The sequence below is a fragment of the Dermochelys coriacea genome, chromosome 7 (assembly GCF_009764565.3).
Source record: "Dermochelys coriacea isolate rDerCor1 chromosome 7, rDerCor1.pri.v4, whole genome shotgun sequence".
Lineage (NCBI taxonomy): Eukaryota > Metazoa > Chordata > Testudines > Dermochelyidae > Dermochelys > Dermochelys coriacea.
The window spans coordinates 54,512,072-54,535,900 of record NC_050074.1 but is presented as its reverse complement, the minus strand read 5'-3'; the positions used below and the strand labels follow the sequence as shown (position 1 = coordinate 54,535,900).

The following is a 23,829-nucleotide window of genomic DNA, read 5'->3' as shown; positions in this document are numbered from 1 at the left end:
AAACGCTTGGTGGTGGCAACGTACTGTTCAAGGACAAGGCAAAGTTTGCACCTTGGGGAAGTTTTTAATCTAAGCTGGTAAGAATGAGCTTATGGGATCTTTCATGCAGGTTCCCACATCTGTACCCTAGAGTTCGAGTGAGGAAGGAACCCTGACATGGTGGCAGAGCAGTGGGATCATTTTGAACCAGAGATCATTTTGAACTAGAGATCATTTTGAACCAAAAGCACAGACCTGAAGAGGGGTTTGTTTGTTTTTTTAAGCTGAGAGCAGCTAGAGGGTTTTCTGTCTATTTGCCTGGAGACAGAGGTGTTAGGTTTTTTTACAAAGGGATTTTTCTTTTTTGAGTTGGAGTTTTCTCTACCAAAGGCAGGGTTGTTAACCTCCTGCAGGGAAATTCACAAGTCCCATTACCCCAACCCCTCACCCCCAACTCTCGGGTATAGCTAGAGTTAAGCACAAGAAAGCAGGAAAATGACTACCAGTGAAGCAGCTAATAAACTAGAGCAGGCCAGATTTGAAACTGAAGAGAAACAAAAAGAGCATGATAGACAGGTGGCCTTAAGGTGCTTGGATATGGAGGCAGAAAAAAGTCAGGATGGAGGCAGAAAAAGCCAGAGTGGAGGCAGAGGAAGCTGCCCACAAGAGAGCTATGGAGGAGAAAGAAAAAGAGAGGAAGCATGCACTGGAGATGGAGAAGGCAAGGGTTCAGCAGAATATACCAACCAACCCTAGCAATCCTTCTCCAGGTACCGCTTTCCATCCCAGAAAGTTCCCCACCTACAAGGCAGGCAATGATACCGAGGCCTTCTTAGAAAACTTCGAAAGGGCCTGCCTTGGGTACAGCATCTCTATAGACCAGTACATGGTAGAGCTGAGGCCGCAGCTCAGTGGACCCTTAGCTGAGGTGGTGGCTGAAATGCCTAAGGAACATATGAACCCGTATGAACTGTTTAAAACCAAGGCGAGAGTCAGAATGGGGCTAACCCCCAAGCATTCCCGTCGGTGGTTCAGAGCCCTAAAGTGGAAACCAGACGTGTTATTTACCCGACATGCCTACCACATTGTGAAACATTGGGATGGCAGGGAGATGCCTCCCCTCCAAATGTAGGAAGAGGAGAGGAGAGAGGACCTTGTAACAGTTTTGGGCTATCATCTTACCCCCACAACCCCGCTTTCCTTTCTACACTGTTCCCTTCTCTTGCTGTGAAGTTGGCCTGATCTTTGTTTGACTGACCAGAGGCCTGGTATCTGGTGTCTTTTATTTTCACTGGTCTTGACTGCACTTGGTTTGCCTCCTTGCTTTCTGCTATAAGGAGACAGCTGGCTGCCTGTCACAGTGCTTCCTGCTATAGAATGGGAGAAGAGGAGGAAAACAATGACAAATACAATCATCAGTTTTAATGCTTCCTCCTTTGCATTACCCATTTTCATGAACTGGACCATCTGAAGGCTGCAGTCTGGGTAGTGAGGACTCCAGCACAGGTGCTCACAAGTGCAGCCACACTGGCTGGAACCTTGCTCAGACCCACCAATTCACGGTGGTCCTCCCCTTTGGCCTGTCAGTGGCCCTATGAATGTTCACCAAGAGCATGTTGGTCATAGCCACCTTCCTTTGCTGGAGGTAAGTGCAGGTATACCTGTATCTTGATGACAGGCTGCTCAAGGGACGTTCCAGGGGCCAAGTGGAGCGCCAAGTCAACTTTGTAAGAGTTTGACAGGTTGGGTCTCCTGCTGAATGAGAGCGAATACAGAGGATAGAGTTTATTGGAGCAGTGTTGGACTTGGGTCAGGCCAGGGCATCCCTGCCAGAGGCTCAGTTTCGGACAATGACAGACATCATTCAAAGCTTCAATCGGTACCCCATCACCACAGCAAGGGGTTGCTTTAAACTCCTTTGCCACATGGCAACATGTACATACATGGTACAACATGTGAATCTGAGATCCCTGTTGGCTGGGTCGCAACAGTCTGGACAAGGTAGTCACCCTCCTGGTGGCAGTTCTCGAGTCTCTTCACTGGTGGCTCAACCCACAGGAGTTGTGTGAGAGAGTCCCCTTTGACAAGCCCCAGCCCTCCCTGTCCCTGGTGACAAATGCGTCAGTGTGGGGATGAGGCACTCACCGGGGAAAACTCCAGACCCAAGGTCTCTGGCTGCAAGATGAGCTCTCACTCCACATCAACGTCAAGGAGTTGAGAGCGGTCTGACTGGCATGCCAAACCTTCCAGGCCCATTTGTTAGGGAAGTGCATGGCAGTCATGAGGGACAGCACAACTGCAATGTTTTATATAAACGAGCAGGATGGGGCTCATTCCTCTCGCCTATGTCGGGAAGCCCTCAAGCTGTGGGACTTCTGCATAGCCCACTCCATTCACCTGCAAGTATCTTATCTCCCAGGTTCTAAGAATGAGCTGGCGGACTACATCAGCAGATTCTTTCACAATTACGAGTGGTCTGTCTGCCTGGATGTAGCGCACAACATTTCCTAAAGGTGCAGAGTTCCTCAAATCGAACTGTTCGGTACAAAGAGCAATAGAAAATGCCCTCGGTTCTGTTCCTTCTGGAATCATGGTCTGGGCTCCCCCGCAGACGTGTTTCTTCTCCCCTGAATGGCCCATCTGTTGTATGCATTCCTGCCATTTCCACTCAACCAGAAGGTCCTGCTCAAGATCCACAGAGACAAGGCGGCGGTCATACTGGTGGCACTAGCCTGGCCTCATCAGCACTGATATACCACACTCCTGGAACTGTTGGTGGATGCTCCAATCTCATTGCCCCTGTTTCCGGACCTGATTACCCAAGATCATGGTCGCTTTCCTCATCCTGACCTCGAGTCTCTCCATCTCACTGCTTGGAAGCTTCACGGCTAAATCCAATGGAGCTCATGTGCTCTGAGCCCGTTAGGGAGACCTTACTGGGTAACAGGAAACCATCCACCAGAGCCGCCTACCTGGCCAAGTTGAAAAGATTTGCAATCTGGTGTTCTCAGGATCGTGCTCCCATGACACAGGCACCCATACTACTCATCTTAGACTACCTACTACACCTGAAACAGCAGGGCCTCTTGGCATCATCTCTTAAGGTCCACCTGGCAGCCATCTCGGCCTTCCACCTGGGTGCAGCCGGATGTTCAGTCTTCACCAACCCAATGGCTATACCCGTGGGTTAGGCAACCAATCCTGCTGTGAGATCTCAAGCTGGTCCTGTCCAGACTAATGGGGCCCCGGTTTGAACCCCTGGCAACTTGTTCATTGTATCATGAAAGGTTGCCTTCCTAGTTGTCATTACGTCAGCAAGGAAAGCGTTGAAGCTTAAAGCCCTAACCTCTGATCCCCCTTATACCATTTTTTCTAAGGACAAGGTGCAACTTAGGCCTTATCCAGCCTTTCTCCCAAAGGTTGTGTCCCAATTCCACGCCAATCAAGACATTTTCCTACCAGTCTTTTATCCTAAGCCTCACGCGGATAGCTGAGAGCAAAGGCTACACTCCTTGGGATGTTCGAAGAGTGCTTGTCTTTTACATTGAACACACAAGGCTGTTCTGTAAGTCGAACCAGTTGTTCATGGCAGTTGCGGATAGAATGAAGAGCCTCCCAGTATCATCACAGAAAATTTCATTGTGGCTCATGTCCTGTATCCGGGCATGCTACGATCTGGCAAAGGTTCCGGCCCTTGCACTAACGGCACATTCCACAAAAGTGCAGGCCTCCTTGGCAGCCTTCCTGGCCCAGGTCCCAATCCAGGAGATCTGCAGGGCAGCGACATGGTCCTCGGTTCACACTTTCACCTCTCATTATGCTATTACCCAGCACACCAGGGACAATGTAGCATTCGGCAGAGTGGTGCTCCAGTCAGCGATTCCACGAGTTCCAACCACACCTCCTAGTTAGGGCTTGGGAATCACCTAATTGGAATCGACATGAGCAAGCGCTTGAAGAAAAAAACCCGGTTACCTTCTCATAACTGTTCTTCAAGAAGTGTTGCTCTTGTCCGTTCCAAGACCCACCTGCCTTCTCCTCTTTCAGAGTAGCTGGCAAGAAGGAATTGAAGAGGCGACAGGTCGGCAGAGACCTATATTCACCACCATGAGGGCGCCACTCCAAGGGGCTCCACAGCCGATCTGACCGGTGCTGCTAGGGGAAAAACCTTCTGATAACTGTGCATGCGGCGTGCACACACCTTGGAATGGAAATGAGCAATGCACCTTGAAGAACAACAGTTATGAGAAGGTGAGTAACTGTTTTTTTTGGAAAGCCTCCTAGACTCTTTGTTTCATTCATGGAACATATGAAAGGAGAAACCATCTCCCAGAGGCTGTAGAAATGGATTTATAGCTTATCACTGTAGAGATCAGCTGTGAGTTCAAAGATATCTGGATCTCTTTTCTAGATAAGTTTGGATTAAAAAAAACCTTTGACACTGCTTGAAGAATGCCAGACCTCTGTTACGCACCCCTCCAGGTTCCCTGCCATCCTCTTCTCCCTATTCATGTGCATCTTATCCTATTTGATTTCTGTAATGTATAATGTCTGTGTAGCATTGCCTTGTCTTGTGTTTGTGCTGTTCGATGAGTTGTAAAATTGCACAACTCTATTGGAGAACCTGTGAAGCATGTGGTATTCAGGAACATATACAAGCTGTAAGTCATTTTCCTTTCTGTACTGTTTTTCTTTACCATAATTAGTAAACAAATTAATCAGAAAAAACCCCATCGTGTTACTTGGAACGTTTTTTCTAGACTGTGATGTTCTCCTGGATCTGTTCTTTTTCTGTTTTTAAAAAAAACAAACCTTCCTTTCTTCTTCCACTTGTGTCTTATCCTCTAGCCCTTATATATTTTTATTGCCCGTCTGTTTATTTTTTATATCCTCCTTAAACTGAGGAGACCAGAAGTGTATTTAGTTTCTGTGGTGCAGTTGCTACAGGGCTCTATAAAGTAGCATTGTTACCTCTCTAGTTTTATTTGGGTTGCTTGTCCAGTCTAAGGATGAAATCCTTCTGGGATCAGCTACCTGAACTTGGGCTCCCATGTGAACTCTGCTCTCTGGGCCAGGTGTACCCTGTTGTGTCTGATCAGTATAAATATTGAGATTTTTGTACGTAGAAAAACTTAGCACCCTTCTAGATTTCAGGAAAGCTGTTTATATCGTAGTGGTGGAAGGCTTCACTGTTAGGACCACACACATTCTCAGATAAGCCACACGCACTTCCCAAAGCATCTGTTGCATGCCAGCTTTGCCTCTTTTCTGGAGTAATATGCAAAGTGAAACTTCAGTGTGACTAATGGTTTTTTTTTTAAATCCCTAGGTAATACAAATCCATAGGTCCATTCTTTATCCAGTGCCCAAACCACATATCTGCTGACTAACAAGAACCTTTGAACTTCTGCTTGGAACAGGCTACATGGCCAAGTTTCTGTTAACTGAGAGAGCTCTCCGACTCTGTTGTTTGTGCTATCTAATTGATAACTGAACACAGACACAAGAAGAGACTTGGTTAATGGCAGTATTTACCGGCTTTCCAAAGTGACTTGTCAAAAGGTGTACTGGGCAAGTGTCTTGTTATTGTTACACTGGTGAACTCCCTAGGGCCTCCAGGAGGGAATGAGTTGCTGCTTCCCCTGCTGAGAGTTTGGAAGCTGTTGTCTAGCTGCTATTATTAGTTCTGGTTGCACTGAATATACATTAGGGGCTTTCAAAACACTCCAGCAGTATGGTTCCTCCTCATAATCTAAAGCCAGGCAGATGAGTACAGCTAGGGAAGGGGGCAAGGGAACTATGGTAAATAATTTGAGTCAACTCAGTTCTCTGCAGGTAGCATGGCAGAAGGTAATCTTTTGGTGCTCTTAATGATGCACTCAGTCATAAAGCTCATTAAAAGGGAAAGTTTACAGGAAAACCCAGGTTTGATTAACTCTGAGGCCTGGTCTACACTTAAAACTTAGGTTGGTTGACATAGCTACGGTGTTCAACTGTGTGAAAAAAATCAACATCCCTGAGTGCCATTGATAGGCCAACCTAACACACAGTGTAGATGCAACTTAGGACGATGGAAACTGCTGCTATAGCATCTGTAGTGTAGATATGGCCTGAGAGTATTCCAGCAGTGAAATAGCCCATCACTTTGATCACATCACTCCCCTCTCTGAATCATGTCACTGGCTACCCATTCACTATTACATCGCCCCCTTCCACGTAACTCTGCCCTTCCCCATCTATCCTGCTTCATCAAGCTTCACATTGCCCCTTTCACCTCCACTCCTCACATCTTTCCAACTTTGCCTGCCTCCTTGTCAGCTTCTCATGTAATTCCTTCCATGCCTCTTTCACGTGGCCCCTTATACACGGTGCAAGCTCCCTGCGCTCATCTCCGAGGCTTCTACAGTGATCACATTTGAGTCCCTCTTGCAGACCCACTTTTCATCTTCTGGACATCTCCTGCGGGAAGGAGGGAAGGTGTGTTGTATCGAGATGTCTTGACTGAATGTGGAGCACAGGGTAAGAAGAGAATTGTGACACGGAGGAAGGAGGCCATTTACATTGTTAATGAGCTTTGTTTTAGCATTTGCACATGCTGGAGCGTCACATTTTAAAAAGCTGAAAAATAAACTGTAATCACAGACCCCACACCTCTCAGCATGTGTCATCTGCTGCTGTGATCCACCCTGGAGCATGGTGGTGATGCCATTGGCTGCTGGCTGACTCTCCGAGCCTCTTATACTGCTGGGGAGTTTGATTCCGCTCCCTTAAGAACATAAGAATGGCCATACTGGGTCAGACCAAAGGTCAGTCCAGCTCAGTATCCTGTCTACCGACAGTGGCCAATGCAAGGTGCCCCAGAGGGAATGAACAGGACAGGTAATGATCAAGTGATCTCTCTCCTGCCATCCATCTTCACCCTTTGACAAACAGAGGCTAGGGACACCATTCCTTACCCTTCCTGGCTAATAGCCATTAATGGACTTAACCTCCAGGAATTTTCACAACCTCCTCAGGCAAGGAGTTCCACAGGTTGACTGTGCACTGAATGAAGAACTACTTCCTTTTATTTGTTTTAAACCTGCTGCCTATTAATTTCATTTGGTGGCCCCTAGTTTTATATTATGGGAACAAGTAAATAACTTTGCCTTATTCACTTTCTCCACACCACTCATGATTTTATAGATCTCTATCATATCCCCCCTTAGTCTCCTTTTTCCAAGATGAAAAGTCTTAGCCTCTTTAATCTCTCCTCATATGGAACCCGTTTCAAACCCCTAATCATTTTAGTTGCCCTTTTCTGAACCTTTTCTAATGCCAGTATATCTTTTTTGAGAGGAGGGGACCACATCTGCATGCAGTATTCAAGATGTGGGCGTACCATGGATTTATATAAGGGCAATAAGATATTCTCCATCTTATTCTCTTTCCCCTTTTTAATGATTCCTAACATCCTGTTTGTGTTTTTGACTGCCGCTGCACACTGCGTGGACATCTTCAGAGAACTATCCACGATGACTCCAAGATCTTTCTCCTGATTAGTTGTAGCTAAATTAGCCCCCATCATATTGTATGTATAGTTGGGGCTATACAATTTTCCAATGTGCATTACTTTAAATTTATCCACATTATATTTCATTTGCCATTTTGTTGCCCAATTACTTTGTTTTGTGAGATCCTTTTGAAGTTCTTCACAGTCTGCTTTGGTCTTAACTATCTTGAGCAGTTTAGTATCATCTGCAAACTTTGCTACCTCATTGTTTACCCCTTTCTCCAGATCATTTATGAATAAGTTGAATAGGATTGGTCCTAGGACTGATCCTTAGGGAACACCACTAATTACCCCTCTCCATTCTGAAAATTTACCATTTATTCCTACCCTTTGTTCCCTGTCTTTTAAACAGTTCTCAATCCATGAAAGGATCTTCCCTCCTTTCCCATGACAACTTAATTTACATAAGAGCCTTTGGTGAGGGATCTTGTCAAAGGCTTTCTGGAAATCTAAGCACACTATTTCCACTGGATCCCCCTTATCCACATGTTTGTTGACCCCCTCAACGAACTCTAATAGATTAGTAAGACATGATCTCCCTTTACAGAAACGATGCTGACTTTTGCGCAACAATTGATGTTCTTCTATGTGTCTGAAAATTTTATTCTTTACGATTGTTTCAACTAATTTGCCTGGTACTGACGTTAGACTTACCGGTCTGTAATTGTCAGGATCACCTTTAGAGCCCTTCTTAAGTATTGGAGTTACATTAGCTATCTTCCAGTCATTCGGTACAGTAACTGATTTAAAGGACAGGTTACAAACCATAGTTAATAGTTCCTCAATTTCACATTTGAGTTCTTTCAGAACTCTTGGGTGAATGCCATCTGGTCCCGGTGACTTGTTACTGTTAAGTTTCTCAATAAAGTGTCACTAGAGGAGGTTTTGGAATTAAATCTGTGACAATTCCTCAGATTTGTCATCTACAAAAGATGGCTCAGGTTTGGGACTCTCCCTAACATCCTCAGCCGTGAAGACTGAAGAAAGAATTCATTTAGTTTCTCCGCGATGACTTTATCGTCTTTAAGTGCTCCTTTTGTATCTCAATCGTCCAGGGGCCCTATTGGCTGTTTAGCAGGCTTCCTGCTTCTGATGTACTTAAAAAACATATTGTTATTACCTTTTAAGCTTTTGGCTAGCTGTTCTTCAACCTCCTTTTTGGCTTTTCTTATTACATTTTTACATTTAATTTGTCATTGTTTATGCTCCTTTCTATTTACCTGACTAGGATTTGACTTCCACTTTTTCAAAGATGCCTTTTTATCTCTCACTGCTTCTTTTACATGGTTGTTAAGCCACAGTGGCTTAATTTGGGGTATACATTTAAGTTGATCCTCTGTTATGGTGTCTTTGAAAAGTGTCCATGCAGCTTGCAGGGATTTCACTCTAGTGACTGTACCTTTTAATTTCTGTTTAACTAACCTCCTCATTTTTGCATAGTTCCCCTTTCTGAAATTAAATGCCACAGTGTTGGGCTGTTGAGGTGTTCTTTCCACCACAGAAATGTTAAATGTTATTATATTATGGTCACTATTTCCAAGCGGTCCTGTTATAGTTACCTCTTGGGACCAGATCCTGCGTTCCACTCAGGACTAGATCCAGGAGTTGCCTCTCCCCTTGTGGGTTCCTGTACCAACTGCTCCAAGAAGCAGTCAATTAAAGTATTGAGAAATTTTGTCTCTGAATTTCGTCCTGAGGTGACGTGTACCCAGTCAATATGGGGATAATTGAAATCCCCCACTATTATTGAGTTCTTTATTTTGATAGCCTCTCTAATCTCCCTTAGCATTTCATTGTCACTATCACTGTCCTGGTCAGGTGGTCAATAATAGATCCCTACTGTTATATTCTTATCAGAGCATGGAATTACTATCCATAGAGATTCTATGGAAAATGTGGATTCATTTAAGATTTTTATTTCATTTGATTCTACATTTTCTTTCACATATAGTGCCACTCCCCCCTCCCTGCAGGACCTGTCCTTCTGATATATTTTGTACCCCGGAATGATTGTGTCCCATTGATTGTCCTCATTCCACCATGTTTCTGTGATGCCTATTATATCAATATCCTCCTTTAACATGAGGCACTCTAGTTCACCCATCTTATTATTTAGACTTCTAGCATGTATACAAGCACTTTAAAAACCTGTCACTGTTTATTTATCTGCCCTTTTCTGATGTGTCAGATTCTTTATGTGAATGTTTCTCATCTGATCTGGCCCATACTTGATCCTCTTCCATCCTCTCCTCCTGACTAAATCCTAGAGAATCTCTGTCAATAGACTCTCCTCTAAGAGAAGTCTCTGTCCGATCCACGTATGCCTCTGCGGCAATCGGCTTTCCCCCATCTCTTAGTTTAAAAACTGCTCTGCAACCTTTTTAATGTTAAGTGCCAGCAGTCTGGATCCACTTTGGTTAGGTGGAGCCCATCCTTCCTGTAAAGGCTCCCCCATCCCAAAAGTTTCCCCAGTTTGTAATAAATCTAAACTCTTCCTCTCTACACCATCATCTCATCCACGCATTGAGACTCTGCAGCTCTGCCTGCCTAACTGGCCCTGCATGTTGAACTGGTAGCATTTCTGAGAATGCCACCATAGAGGTCCTGGATTTCAGTCTCTTTCCTAGCAGCCTACGTTTGGCCTTCAGGACGTCTCTCCTACCCTTCCCTCTGTCATTGGTACTTACATGTACCACTATCACTGGCTCCTCCCCAGCACTACACAAGTCTATCTAGATGCCTCGATCTATCTAGATCCGCAACCGTCTCACCAGGCAGGCAAGTCACCATACTGTTCTCCCAGTCATCACAAACCCAACTGTCTATGTTTCTAATAATCGAATCTCCCATTACTAACACCTGCCTTTTCCTAATGACTGGAGTTCCCTCCCCCAGAGATGTAACCTCAGTGCGAGAGGATACCCCAACGTCATCTGGAAGGAGGGTCCCAACTATGGGAAGGTTTCCCTCTGCTCCCGTTGACTGCTCTCCTTCTCTGGGCCTTTCATCCTCCTTAACAGTGCAGGGGCTGTCTGACCGGAGGTGGGAAAGTGTCCCGGAAAGCCTCATCAACATAACTCTCTGCCTCCCTTAGCTCCTTCAGTTCTGCCAGCCTGGCCTCCAAAGCCCGTACACGGTCTCTGAGAGCCTGGAGCTCCTTGCACCAAATGCACACATATGCCACCCTCCCACAGGGCAGGTAATCATACATGCTGTATTGATTGCAGTAAATAGGATAACCCCCATTCTGCTGCTCGGCTTCTGCCTGCATTCTCTCCTATAGTTACCTAGGTTAATGATAGGGTTTTTGTTGAAATCAAGAAGTTTTGATTATAGTTTAGTTTAAAGGTTTTAAAGAATGGCAATTGTACCTCGCCACCTTTCCACTCCCCTTCCAAACTCCCTCTTGAAACTCCCTGTTAGCAGTCCCTGGTCGCAAAGCTCCCTGGACACTTGCTCACTGCTTTATAAAGCCCTGGCCTTCTTGATACCTCCACCCCCGACTGAGGCTCAGCCAGCGAACAGAGGCTTCTGGATTTCAAACCTCGTTTAGAAGCTCACAGCTTCCAACTGCCGGCCATAGCACATGGTCAAACAAACAAACAAACAAACAAACTCAAGCTCAGCACACAGCAAGTAACCCCCAAACACAAACACACACTACAGACAGCCACTTATCCCAAGGGTCCTGTATTTGCTCTTCCTTCACTTGGAGAGCTCCCTCTCGAAACTCCCTGTTAGCATTTTAAAATGTTTATTGTACATAGAACACGAGAAGTGCCAGAATGGATCAGACTGGAGATCCGGCTAGTTGGGATCCTGCCTCTAAGGCCAGTAGTAGTGCTTCAGAGGAAGACATCTGCATCCTAATCTCCTGGAGGTAGGGACTGTCATTTGCTTTGTGACTGTGCAGTGCATCCTACAGGGGGCCCTGATATGGCAGAGGCCTCTTGGCAGTACTGCAGTATCAATATCAATAATATTACTGATTATTAGAGGAGGCTGTCATGCCCTTTCCAGAAACATGATGTGTAGAAGTGCCAAAGGCAAGAGCCAGCCTAGTAAAGGTAGATGCACTTGGTCTGTTGCAAATCTGATTGCTTATTTGTTTACTAATTGGCTTTAGAGATATTAAATAGATATTAGATATTAATGTTTATTTAACACCTCCATTGGGCTGGTCAATTCCAAGGGCAGAGCTTCTGTTTTAGTCTTCAATCAGTACCTATTGGAAAGCACATCTTTTCAGCACAGTGCCCCTCAGTTCTTGATGCCCTGTTGAATGAAGTAGGAGCCCTGGCTCTAGGGAGGCTTCTGGCCAGCAGCTCTAGTAAATAACCCTGCTTGTAAGTGCTCCCTCTCGCTTGAGCAACTCTGGCTATGGCTACACTACAGAGCTTACAGCGGAGAGAGCTCTCCTGTCGACTTAGGCCTTGTATACACTGTAGAATTTTGTCATCAAAAGTTAAGTTGACACTCAAAAAACCGCTATAATTAAAATTGGTATTGCATGTTCACACTCACTGCCTCTGTCGGCAGAGCACGTCCACACATGGGGCACTAGCATCAACAGTGTGAGCAATGCACTGTGGGTACCTAGCCCACAGTCCAGCTTGACACCTTCTGCCACTAGGTTTTGTGGGAAGGTGGAGTGGATTGCTGCATATCTTGGGACTGGGCTCAATGCATTGCTTTCTGTCCAGTATTCTATGGGCTTCCGGCTTTCTTTTGCGGCATTTTTCAATGGCCCTTGTTTGCTGTTCACCCCGCCATCTCTTGGATGGATCCTGCACTGTTCTCCTCTGATAACTCATGAAGACTTTGCAGATAGCCATGCAGTTAATCGCAAAGTTCCTAACTGATGAAGACTCCCAATTGCCTGACATTCTGTGTGATATGTATAGGAGTAACTTTAGATTGCTTTTGGCATTCACAGAGCAGATGCATAGGGTGGACCGTCTCTTTTGGGTTCGGGAAACAAGCACAGAATGGTAGGATCATATCCACATGCAGATGTGGGATGATGAGCAGTGGCTACAGAACTTTTGGATGTGGAAAACCACCTCCTGGAACTGTGCGTGGAGCTCACCCCAGCACTGCGGCGCAAGGACACCAGAATGAGAGCTGCCCTGTTGGTAGAGAAGCGTGTGGCAATCCCTTGTGGAAACTGGCGACTCCACACTGCTACCAGTTGGTCACAAATCAAATTGGAGTAGGGAAGTCGACTGTTGGGGCTGCGTTAATGCAAGTGTGCAGGGCCATAAATCGCATCCTGCTATGAAGGACTCTGGGAAATGTGCGTGAAATAGTGGATGGTTTTGCAGAAATGGGTTTCCCTAACTGTGGAGGGGTGATAGCTGGCACATACATTCCAGTTTTGTTACCAGACCACCTTGCAACAGAATACATCAACAGGAAGAGGTAATACTCCACAAGCAGGTGCTTGTGGATCACCATGGGGATTTCACTGACATCAACGTGGGGTGGTCCGGGGAGGTGCATGATGCATGTATCTTCAGGAACACCATCCTGTATAGAAAGCTACAAGCATGCACTTTCTTTCCAGACCAGAAGATTACAGTGGGGGGATGTTGAAATGCACATAGTGATCCCTGGGAGACCCAGCATACCCCTTACAGACATGGCTCATGAAGCCTTACACGGGAAACCTGGCAGCAGTAAGGAGCGGTTCAACAACAGGCTGAGTAGGTGCCGGATGGCAGCGGAATGTGCCTTTGACAGATTAAAGGTGTGCTAGCTACACCTTTATGGCAGGTTAGACCTCAATGCGGATCATATTCCCATGGTCATAGCTGCCTGTTGTACCTTGCATAATCTTTGTGATACTAAGGGTGAAAGGTTTGCTCAGGGATGGAGTGTTGAGGCAGACCGCTTGGCTGCTGATTTTGAGCAGCTAGATATCAGCGCTATCAGAAGGGCACAGAGGAGGGCAGTTCGAATCAGGGAGGCTTTGAGGCAACACTTTGAAAATGAGAACCAGTAATGTACATCTCTATGATTGGTACTGCAATGTTATATTACATATAGTTTTCCTAGGAAGCAATGATGACATTTGGGGCTTACGTTCTAGTAAGCAAATGATTAAACTGCCTATGTATGTATTGGTAGTGCCTGCTATCTCAATTTGTAGGAAACAAATAAAGATGTTATCATTCAAAAACTTTGCTTTTATTGCACAAGAAATAACACACTCATGCACAAAGATGATTGGTGGGAAAGAAGGAACCAGGGAAGGCCAGACTTTCAGAGTTGTGTGTAGGTCCAGCTATCACTGTGAAAGTTGTCTGAGGGGGTGGAGTAAAGGGAAACCGAGAAATCCCGGAAAGCGGAAAGGACTGTGCGAATGGAGTTTGGGAGCACATGGAAAAGAGTTCTGAATGTGCTGCAGGGGCGGGGAGGCACACATTTGCTCAGTCTGTAGCATTATTAAGGACTTCAGCATCTGCGTTTGCTCCTCCATGACTTCCATCGTCCGCTCAGTAGCATCCTTAACAAACTCTTTCTTTTCTGCCCTGCCTTTCAGCTTCCCTCTACTCCTTGTATTCCCTTTTCTCTGCATTGGAGAAGTGCAGTATCTCCTGGAACATGTCTTTTCTCCATCTTGGGCGCTTTCTTATCTAGCGGAGACACTCGGCTGGTCACAGAAACACAGATAGCCTTCCACATTTCTATACCCTGAACCCACCTCCACACTACACAAACCACAGCCACTTACCAGGCGTCTCCTCTACTGCTTCTTGCTTGCCGGAGGGCAACTGCTGAGACTAGCTAGACACCTCTAGAGTGCTGAACAGTTCCTGGCTGCCTGCCCCACCAGGCACCCCCATCAGAAGCTCTACATCATTGTCTAACTCCATCTCCTCATCAGTGACTTTGTGCTCCAGGTTAGGTCCTCTTTTCACCATTTTCAGGCCAGCCGAATTATCCACGGGGCTCTTGGTGTTGGAAGAGGGGTCACCACCAAGGATAGCATCCAGCTCCTTATAGAACCTGTAGGTCTTAGGTGCAGTGCTGGAGCAACATTTTGCCTCCCTCACCTTATGGTACACCTGCCTCAGCTCCTTTATCTTCGCTCTGCACTGCAGCATGTCCCGATCATATCCCTTTTCGCACAAGCCTCGAGAAATCTGCCCGTAGGTATCAAAATTCCTATGGCTTAAGCTGGGACTGTACAGACTTCGCTCCCCAGATACTGAGCAGCTCCAGTACTCCACAGTGGTCCCAAGTGGGAGATCATTTGCTGCGATAAGGCTGCCATGATCACCTGGGAAGATGCGATGAGCCAATAGGAAATGGAATTTCAAAAATTCCTGGGGCTTCTAAGGAGGAGGGGCGGATGGTTGTTTACCTGGCTGCAGGGCAACAGGGTTCAAACTGCTGACCAGAACGGTCAGGATCAGCAATGTGGGACATCTGGAGGCCAATTAAAGCAATAAAATCAAGAGTGGTGTCTAGACTGGTACTTTGGTGACAGAAATTTTGCACACAAAGCCTTATGTCTCTCGTCAGGGTGGTTTTATTTTGTCACAAAAATGGCATTTTCGCCGCCAAAAGTCACATTGCAATGTGTGCGCATTTACTATTTTGTCGACAAAAGCTGTCTTTTGTGGACAAAACTCTATAGTGTAGACAAGGCCTTAATTACTCCAGCCGCCGCAAGCAGTGGTAGCTGTGTCGGCAGGAGGAGCTCTCTTTCTAAAATAGCACAGCCCATACCAGCACTTAGGTCAGTGTAACTTATGTCGCTCAAGGGATGGCTTATTCACACCCCTGAGCAACATAATTTATACCAACGTAAGCTGTAGTGTGGACACAGCCAGCCTCTGTTGAGTGCTTTCTCCTTGGTCACCCCTTTATTATACACAGAAATTTCCTTGAGATTAAATTAGCTTCACAATGCAGCCTCTTATCTTTATCTGTTTCAAAACTGGATTTGTAATCAGGTGGAGAAAGGGTGTAACCTGATCTGGGTTGGTCACACCTGCCTTGATATTTATTATATGGGTCTGATTGTTTCTTACACATCATCAACATGTATATAGCTTGTCATGCCAAGAAAGCCTATTGAACTGAAGTAGGTGTGGCCAAAATAAAAAGAGTGGAGCCTTGAAGATTGATTTACAGACCATGTTAAAGGTAGCACTGTATTTAATGAACAAAATGTGAAAATCCCATTAGATTTCTTAGCTCTCTCCAGTCTCTTTGTCAGCCTCCCAGCTCACACCACATTCCTCCTCCCCTACTACTCCGTTTGTTTTTTGTATTTTCCCTGTGACCCCGGGTCCCTTATTTCTTCAGTGTTTGTCATTTCTCAACTCCTCCTCTATCTGTTCTCACTCTGTGTTCCACAATCCTGCCCACTGAAGTGCAACTGTACTTCACTGCCTGGGAAGCCTGTCCAGTGCCAGCAAGACTTTTCATTGCCTCATTCTGTCCTCATAACTCGGTTACTGTAATGTAATCATTACCTGGGTTCTGGAGAGTGAAGGTGCTCCTGCTAAGCAAATATTTACAAACGCTGCTGAGAGCTGACTTCAGGAAAGGAAGAGAGGAGTACCCTTTAAAACCTTGTTTCTCTGATTTAATTTAACAGAGAAAATTGTTTGTGACTTTGAGAGCATAAAATCCAAGGAGCAGCTCCCCTTCTTCAGACTGACTTGAGGTGAGTTTGGAGTCTTTTGACTCAATCTGTGCTGACACACTGGTTTGATTAGGGGGCTAAGATAAGGCTACTCAGAATTCCAGTTTTTAAATGTTCTCATGTCAAAATACAAGGTCGAGGACTGGGAGCAGCTTGGGAGGAAGAGGGTTGGATTTGTATTGAGCCAATAAGAATGAAAAGGCGTACTTATAAGTGGTTCTCAGCTAAGCAGAATGGCTTAGAGACGAAACAGTTTCACATTGTTTGCCCTCAGTAGCACCGTTGTCAGTATGTGATGGGAATAGAGGCAAATTGGGTGAGAAGGGAATTTCTGACAACTCCTGAGCGAGATGGGCATTCTGTATCAGGGCTCTTTACTTGTTGCTAAATGTTTTATTCCAATGGACTTAATACATGCAACCCTTGTGTGCAGAATTCTGGGCAATGTTGTTTAATATCTGGTAACTCTGACTTGGACCATACAGAATAAGAACTAAAAGGATTGGGGTGGTCGGCTAAAACGTTCCTATGAATTTACAGCTGCAAGGCAGATTTCTTACCCCTCCAAGGCACCATGCCTTGCTGCAAGATCCCTCTTCAGGGATCATGTCTGTTTCTGTGTTTGAACAGGTCCCAGCACAATAGGGCTCCAATCCTGATTTAGATCTCTAGGAGCTACCATAAAAGTAAACAATAGCATTATGTTCCTCTAAATCCTGTGCTGAAGGGAAGGTCTCATGTTTTCTCTCGAACTTCTGTCTGCAGGGATGATGGGGAAGAGTGATGCTAAAGGAGCCCTGTGATCCGTTTCAGTGATGTAGTGGGAGTGGTGAGTTTGTGCCCGGGTGCTGAATTGTAGTACAGTAGCATTGCACCAGTCCTGTCTTGCAGCTTGATTCAAAGACTACTGAAGTCCAATAGGATTCTTTGTTAAAATCAATAGGCTTTAGATCAGGCCTTTGATACTTACAGGTTCTCAGGTGCTATAATACTTGGAAAGTGACAGTCCTATGTTAGTGACCTCATCTGAAATACTGTATGCAGTTCTGGTCTCCCCTGTTTAAGAAAGATTAATTCAAACTGGAACAGGTGCAGAGAAGGGCTACTAGGCTGAGCCGAGAAATGGAAACCCTACCTTATGAGAGGAGACTCAAAGAGCTTGGCTTGTTTAGCCTAGCCAAATGAAGGGTGAGGGGAGATCTGATTGCTCTCTATAAATACATCACAGGGATAAATACCAGGGAGGGAGAGGACAAGAACAAGGAGCAATGGTCTCAAGTTGCAGTGGGGGAGATCTAGGTTGGATATTAGGAAACACTATTTCACTAGGAAGGTGGTGAAGCACTGGAATGGCTTACCTTGGGAGGTGGTGGAATCTCCATCCTTAGAGGTTTTTAAGGCCCGGCTTGACAAAGCCTTGGGTGGGATGATTTAGTTGGTGTTGATCCTGTTTTGAGCAGGGGATTTCAACCCTAATATTCTATGGTTTATTTAAGTTAAGTGTCAACGTGGACACAAGAACAAATGGCTATAAACTGGCCATCAACAAGTTTAGGCTCACAATTAGATGAAAGTTTCTAACCATGAGAGGAGTGAAATTATGGAACAGCCTTCCAAGGGGAGCAGTGGGGGCAAAAAACCTAACTGGCTTCAAGACTGACCTTGATAGGTTTATGGAGAAGGTGGTACGATGGGACTGCTACAATGGCATGTGGCCAGTCAGCGACTGCCAGTAGCAAAAATTCCCAACGGCTCGTGATGGGACACTAGATGGGGAGGGCTCCGAGTTACTACAGATGAGGGTGAGGTTCGGTGGCCTGCAATGTGCTGGAAGTCAGACTAGATGATCACCATGATGCCTTCTGACCTTAAAGTCTGTGAATGGTAGAAGTTCCTATATACTGTGCTAGAGTAGAAGTAGTTCAGTCATGTCTCGGTGATGCATGTTCCTGTGATCTGTTTAAAACAAGTATCATAAAGCTTTCTTTCTCTGCATAAGTTCCTAGGTTCTGTGCATGGTGATTTGGTCTTGTCTCTGTGCTGGAGATGCCTGGATGAAGTGCCCGTTCTTCAGAGTGCATAATGAGTGTTCTCAGCGAAAAGGATCTCTCAGATTACTTTAGATGAGTGGATCACAACAGCTTCAGTGCCACTGAAATTTAGAGGGAAACAAAGGAACTATAGCATAATGCTGTTCTGGTGCAATATATGCAGTTAGACTGGCTGAAGTGAGAGAAATGAGTAGGCTGGCATGTGGCTGGTATTTACTGCAGAGTTTCAGTGTACAAAAAGTGGGGAGGTAGGGAATGGTGGGGTGGTTAAATGTAGCATTTTAATCCATTTGGAAAGTAGCACCAGGGTATCCTCCTCCACTAATTCTGCAGAAGCAGGAGAAAGGCGAGGCCAACACACTGTGGAGTACCTGGGAATCCCTAGCTGCACACAGCATTTGCCCACTGGTATTTTGATTGTAACAGTGGGACTTCGGTACTCCTTTGGTACATGTTACTGTCAATTGTGCATGAGCAATCTACAGGGACCAGTAAGGGAAAAGAGGAAACTTGAACTATGTAGCAGAGATTCTGGTGCCAGTAATGAATTTCTAGGGAATGGGGAATGGTGGCAGGAGCAGGGTTCCTTTGGCAAATCCCAACACCACCATGTGAATAAACTGTACAGAGTCTGTGATGGTGGAGGAGGTGCAGAGTGACCCATCAGGCCTCCTTTCCGGGCTAAAATAAGTTTGTGATTTCATAAAAACGTTTGCACTACATTCATAGGTAAGAAAGTGTGTTTTGAATGAGACGGAATAAAACTGCCATTAGTGGAGTGCTGTGTACCTAATCATGTGTGGCACATCACTGGAAGAGCAGCAGCAGGAAGGGAAATGTTCTCCTTACAGTTTTGGTGGTGATGATTCTTGAGCTAGGTAGATAATCTTCAGTTATGACACCATTCTCTTCATTGACTCCAAATGCCAAGGGGACTGGGGGAAGAGAGGGGTTAGAGGGGGAAGAGAGGGGTTAGAGGGAACACATTTTTCATGTCCCATCGAAAGTCCAGAGTTAAAGGAAAGCTAGTGGAAATTAAGAGCTGTCCTAAATCACTATATTTAATCATAAGGAAGAAACAGTCATCATGGCATGGTGCTGCAGAGTACAGCTGGATTGCCCATGCAGAATCCATTTGATGAATGGGGAAGAAGAGACTTTACAAGTTGTTAATTCTTTTTTGTCTTTACTGATTTGTCAGTGGACCACTGTTGATCTAGGCTTTGCCTGTGCTGAGCACATGTATGCTCAACTCTTGTTTTGTTGTTTTGGTTAACAGAGATTTAATCTATTCTGCACATGCTCTGCAGGGGGAAACAGAGACCAACAGCACCCCCGGTTACACTGTGACTAGCTGAAAACCGAATACATAATGCCAAAAACTTACTTTACAGCAACCTTGGCAGTCCTTGCTTTCTTGTGCTTTCCAGTGGGATTGCCTGGTTCTGTTCTGCACTGTCAGACTGGGTCTCCTGTTGGGAAGTCAAAAGAGCAGTTAGTCATAGTTGGAATAAAGGGACTGGCCCGCCCACTTCCACTTCTCTTGTATTTTGCCCTTTTCCAGCTCTTGTCTGTGTTTCTTTCTTTGTCCTTCCTGCTGGTTTTAGTAAACAGGTGCGCACGCACGCACGCACGCACACACACACACACACACACACACACACACACACGCCAGGACTGTTCGGTGCTGATAAACTGATATAAATAAATCTATCTCAATTTTTAGTACTTCACAATTTAAAGAAAAGCCAGGCCGGAAGAGGCCATTGTGATCATCTAGTCTGATCTCCTGTATAACACAAGCCATAGAACTTCCTTCAAATAAATCCTAGAGCAGATCTTTTAGAAAAACAGCCAATCTGGATTTAAAAATTGTCAGTGATGGAGAATCCAGCACGCCCCTTGGTAAATTGTTCAGATGGTTAATTACTTTCACCAGTAAAAATGTGCACCTTATTTCCAGTCTGAATTTGTCTAGCTTCAACTTCCACCTGTTGGATCATTGAAGAGTCCTGTTTCTAGGAGTGTGTCCTCAGACATAATTGGCAAAAACTACCGTTTTGTGGCTTGCCAATCTTGTAGAGCTTCAGTCCAATAATTAAGATGCTCAAGATCTAGTTTTGCCCAAGTAGCAGTCCTTACCTCTGAACATGTATGCAATATGTCATCATGAAGAGACCCCATTATACTGGTCTAAAATCATCTTGGAAGCACTTCAGTGGTCCTGTGGGACATGGGATCTCTCTAGTGAGACTAAGTAAATCCCACAAAATTCAGGACAGGCTACCATATCCTGTTTCAGACAAAGGGGGAAGAACCAGTGGTTGCTATATGTATATTGTGTTCACCTCTTTACTAAAACCAGCAGGAAGGACAAAGAAAGAAACACAGACAAGAGCTGGAAAAGGGCAGAATACAAGAGAAGTGGAAGTGGGCGGGCCAGTCCCTTTATTCCAACTATGACTAACTGCTCTTTTGACTTCCCAACAGGAGACCCAGTCTGACAGTGCAGAACAGAACCAGGCAATCCCACTGGAAAGCACAAGAAAGCAAGGACTGCCAAGGTTGCTGTAAAATAAGTTTTTGGCATTATGTATTTGGTTTTCAGCTAGTCACAGTGTAACCGTGGAGTGCTGTTGGTCTCTGTTTCCCCCTGCAGAGCATGTGCAGAATAGATTAAATCACTGTTAACCAAAACAACAGAACAAGGGTTGAGCTTACATGTGTTTAGCACAGGCAAAGCCTAGATCAACAGTGGTCCACTGACAAATCAGTAAAGACAAAACGGAACTAATAACTTGTAAAGTCTCTTCTTCCCCATTCGTCAAATGGATTCTGCATGGGCAATCCAGCTGTACTCTTCAGCACAGTGCCACGATGACTGTTTCCTTTATTTGTTCCCCGTGCAGGTATTTAGACTGTAATCAAGTCACCCCTTACTCTTCTCTTTGTTCAGTTGAATAGATTGAGCTCTTGAGACTATAAGGTTGTTGTTGTTTTTTAATCCTTTAATCATTCTTATGGCTCTTCTCCAAACCTTCTCCAATTTATCAACATCTTTCTTGAATTGAGGACACTAGAACTGGACACAGGGTTCCAGCAGCTGCCACATCAGTGCCAAATACAAAGGTAAAATAATCTCTGTACTGCTAATCAAGATTCCCCTGTTTATGCATCCAGGATCACATTACTTGATTTGGCCAGTTTCACACTGATATTCAGCTGATTATCTACCATGACCCCCAAATCTTTTTCAGAATCACTGCTTCCCAAAGTCCGCCATCCTGTAAGTATGGCCGACATTTTTTGTTCCCAGATGTGTACATTTACATTTAGATGTATTAATGCATGTTTTTTACTTGTGCCCAATATCTTAAGCAAGCTACCCACATGGTATCCATAACTAAACCCATGATATACCCCACCCGGTTAATTTGCGTCACCACCAAGTGGGTGCTGCAGCTTTTCTGGAAGGTTACCAAATCTGAGCTCTGTGGAAGGAAGGGAGGAAATGGATTCCAAAGGTGAGGACCTTGCATGGAAAATGCCATGTCAGCAGCACCCTCTCTTTTAAATACATGAGGTAGTAGTTTGATGTGTGGCCCTCATCACCCTTCTTGCCCTGTACTTTGAAATGAATGTACTCTCATGGTTTGGTGCTTACATTGTAAGCTCTTTGGGGTGGGGGCTGTCTTTTTGTTGTTTGTGTATACAACGCCTAGCACAGTGGTCCTGGTCCTTTACTGAGACTCCTAGATGCTATGATAACATAAATAATAATAGAGTATTTGTTACTCCATTCATTGTGGGCGTGCTTTTTTGTTTTGAGATAGGGAAGAAGAAGAGTGACACACAGTTACCAGTAAGTCAGTTTTCCCTTCTGCTCTCTCATCTGAACATAACACAGGCTTCTCCTTTCTTTCACCTTCTTGCATGGTGTGAAAACAAAGTTGCCATGCTTGTGCAGGTCAGCGTTCACACACATGTTTAGAAAAGTATATTCAGCTCTTCAAATTACAGCTTTCGGAATTTGGAATACTGACTGAGGCACTGAACTTTGCTATGCTGCAAAGATCATCCCAGGGCCATTCTAACAGGCTTGGACATCATCAGTGGCAGAATAGGGATAATTGTGAAAGCCTCCTACAAAGAATCTGTCTATGTACTAGTCATTAAAAGATGAGTGATCTTGTGTCCATTGATTGCATCTTGCTGCAGCCACTACACAACTGCCCCTATCTCAACAGTACAGATCGTACAAATGGAAAATTGATCAGTGTGCTGCTTTCTGTCACGCATCACCCACAAGTACTAACAATTGAAGCGATACCTAGGCTATTAGAGCCTGTTCAGTGACATGGGGAGAGCACATGAGCCTCCTGGCCCCAGGAGTGATAGTCACCCATCAGATAGGCCCTCTAGTCCAAAGAGGAGTGAGATGGGTTACTTGTAACTTGACGTGAGAGAGGGAAAGAGGTGTTTCCTTAGGAATCTGTGCCTCTTAAACTGGCCCATTTAATCTCATGTTCATTAACGTCCATGCTGTCCTAAGAACTACTCTGGGCTTTGTTTTGTTGGGAGTCTCTGCATTCCTAATCCCCTGATTCCCTGTTCAGTAGGTGACTGAGGATCTATACTACAAAAAACAAAAATCCCATAACCTGCAGCAGTTAGTGCCAGCCCGAGTGGGAACGACCACATCGCTTTTTTAGCCTCGTAATGCAAGCTCAAGTCAGGTGACCTGAGCTCTGAGACTCACTGCGACAGGGGATTTTTTTGCAGTGTAGTTGTACCATGAGAGAGAATCACTCTTCTTTCTCTCTTTTGTTCACAAGAGAGCAAATAGGACATGACTGAGTTGGACTCGTATTGTCGTGGGTGAAACACTCCCCACACAAAATTTCTCATAAACATTCAGTATAGCTGGAAATCTACCAAAATGTCCCACAAAGAGAACAAGCATATTAGGATTGAGTGGATAGTATCCACCTATAAGGTGGATAGAAAGCTGGCTAGATTGTCGGGCTCAACGGGTAGTGATCACTGGCTCCATGTCTAGTTGGCAGCCGGTATCAAGCGGAGTGCCCAAGGGTCGGTCCTGGGGCCAGTTTTGTTCAGTATCTTCATTAATGATCCGGAGGATGGTGTGGATTTCACCCTCAGCAAGTTTGCAGATGACACTAGACTGGGAGGAGAGGTAGATACGCTGGAGGGTAGGGATAGGATACAGAGGGACCTAGACAAATTAGAAGATTGGGCCAAAAGAAATCTGATGAGGTTCAACAAGGACAAGTGCAGAGTCCTGCACTTAGGATGGAAGAATCCCATGCACCGCTACAGACTAGGGACCGAATGGCTAGGCAGCAGTTCTGCAGAAAAGGACCTAAGGGTTACAGTGGACAAGAAGCTGGATATGAGTCAACAGTGTGCCGTTGTTGTCAAAAAGGCCAATGGCATTTGGGGATGTATAAGTAGGGGCATTGCCAGCAGATTAAGGGACGTGATCGTTCCCCTCTATTCGACATTGGTGAGGCCTCATCTGGAATATTATGTCCACTTTTGGGCCCCACACTACAAGAAGATGT

At 45.2% G+C, this 23,829-nt stretch overlaps 1 protein-coding gene across 13 annotated transcripts in view; it reads left to right on the top strand.

Moving 5' to 3' along the window:
• Positions 1–23,829, top strand: part of NDST2 (N-deacetylase and N-sulfotransferase 2) — a 231,546-nt gene that overhangs the window by 143,462 nt on the left and 64,255 nt on the right. For 7 of the 13 annotated variants that reach the window (XM_038409739.2, XM_043519649.1, XM_043519645.1 and 4 more), the window contains exons 4-5: positions 16,146–16,214; positions 16,959–17,022. The exons of 4 other annotated variants lie outside the window; for them this stretch is intronic. The gene's annotated coding sequence lies outside the window, so the exon portion shown is untranslated. The remainder of the gene's footprint in view (positions 1–16,145; positions 16,215–16,958; positions 17,023–23,829) is intronic. 2 more of the 13 variants (XM_043519641.1, XM_043519653.1) reach the window with 1 other exon arrangement.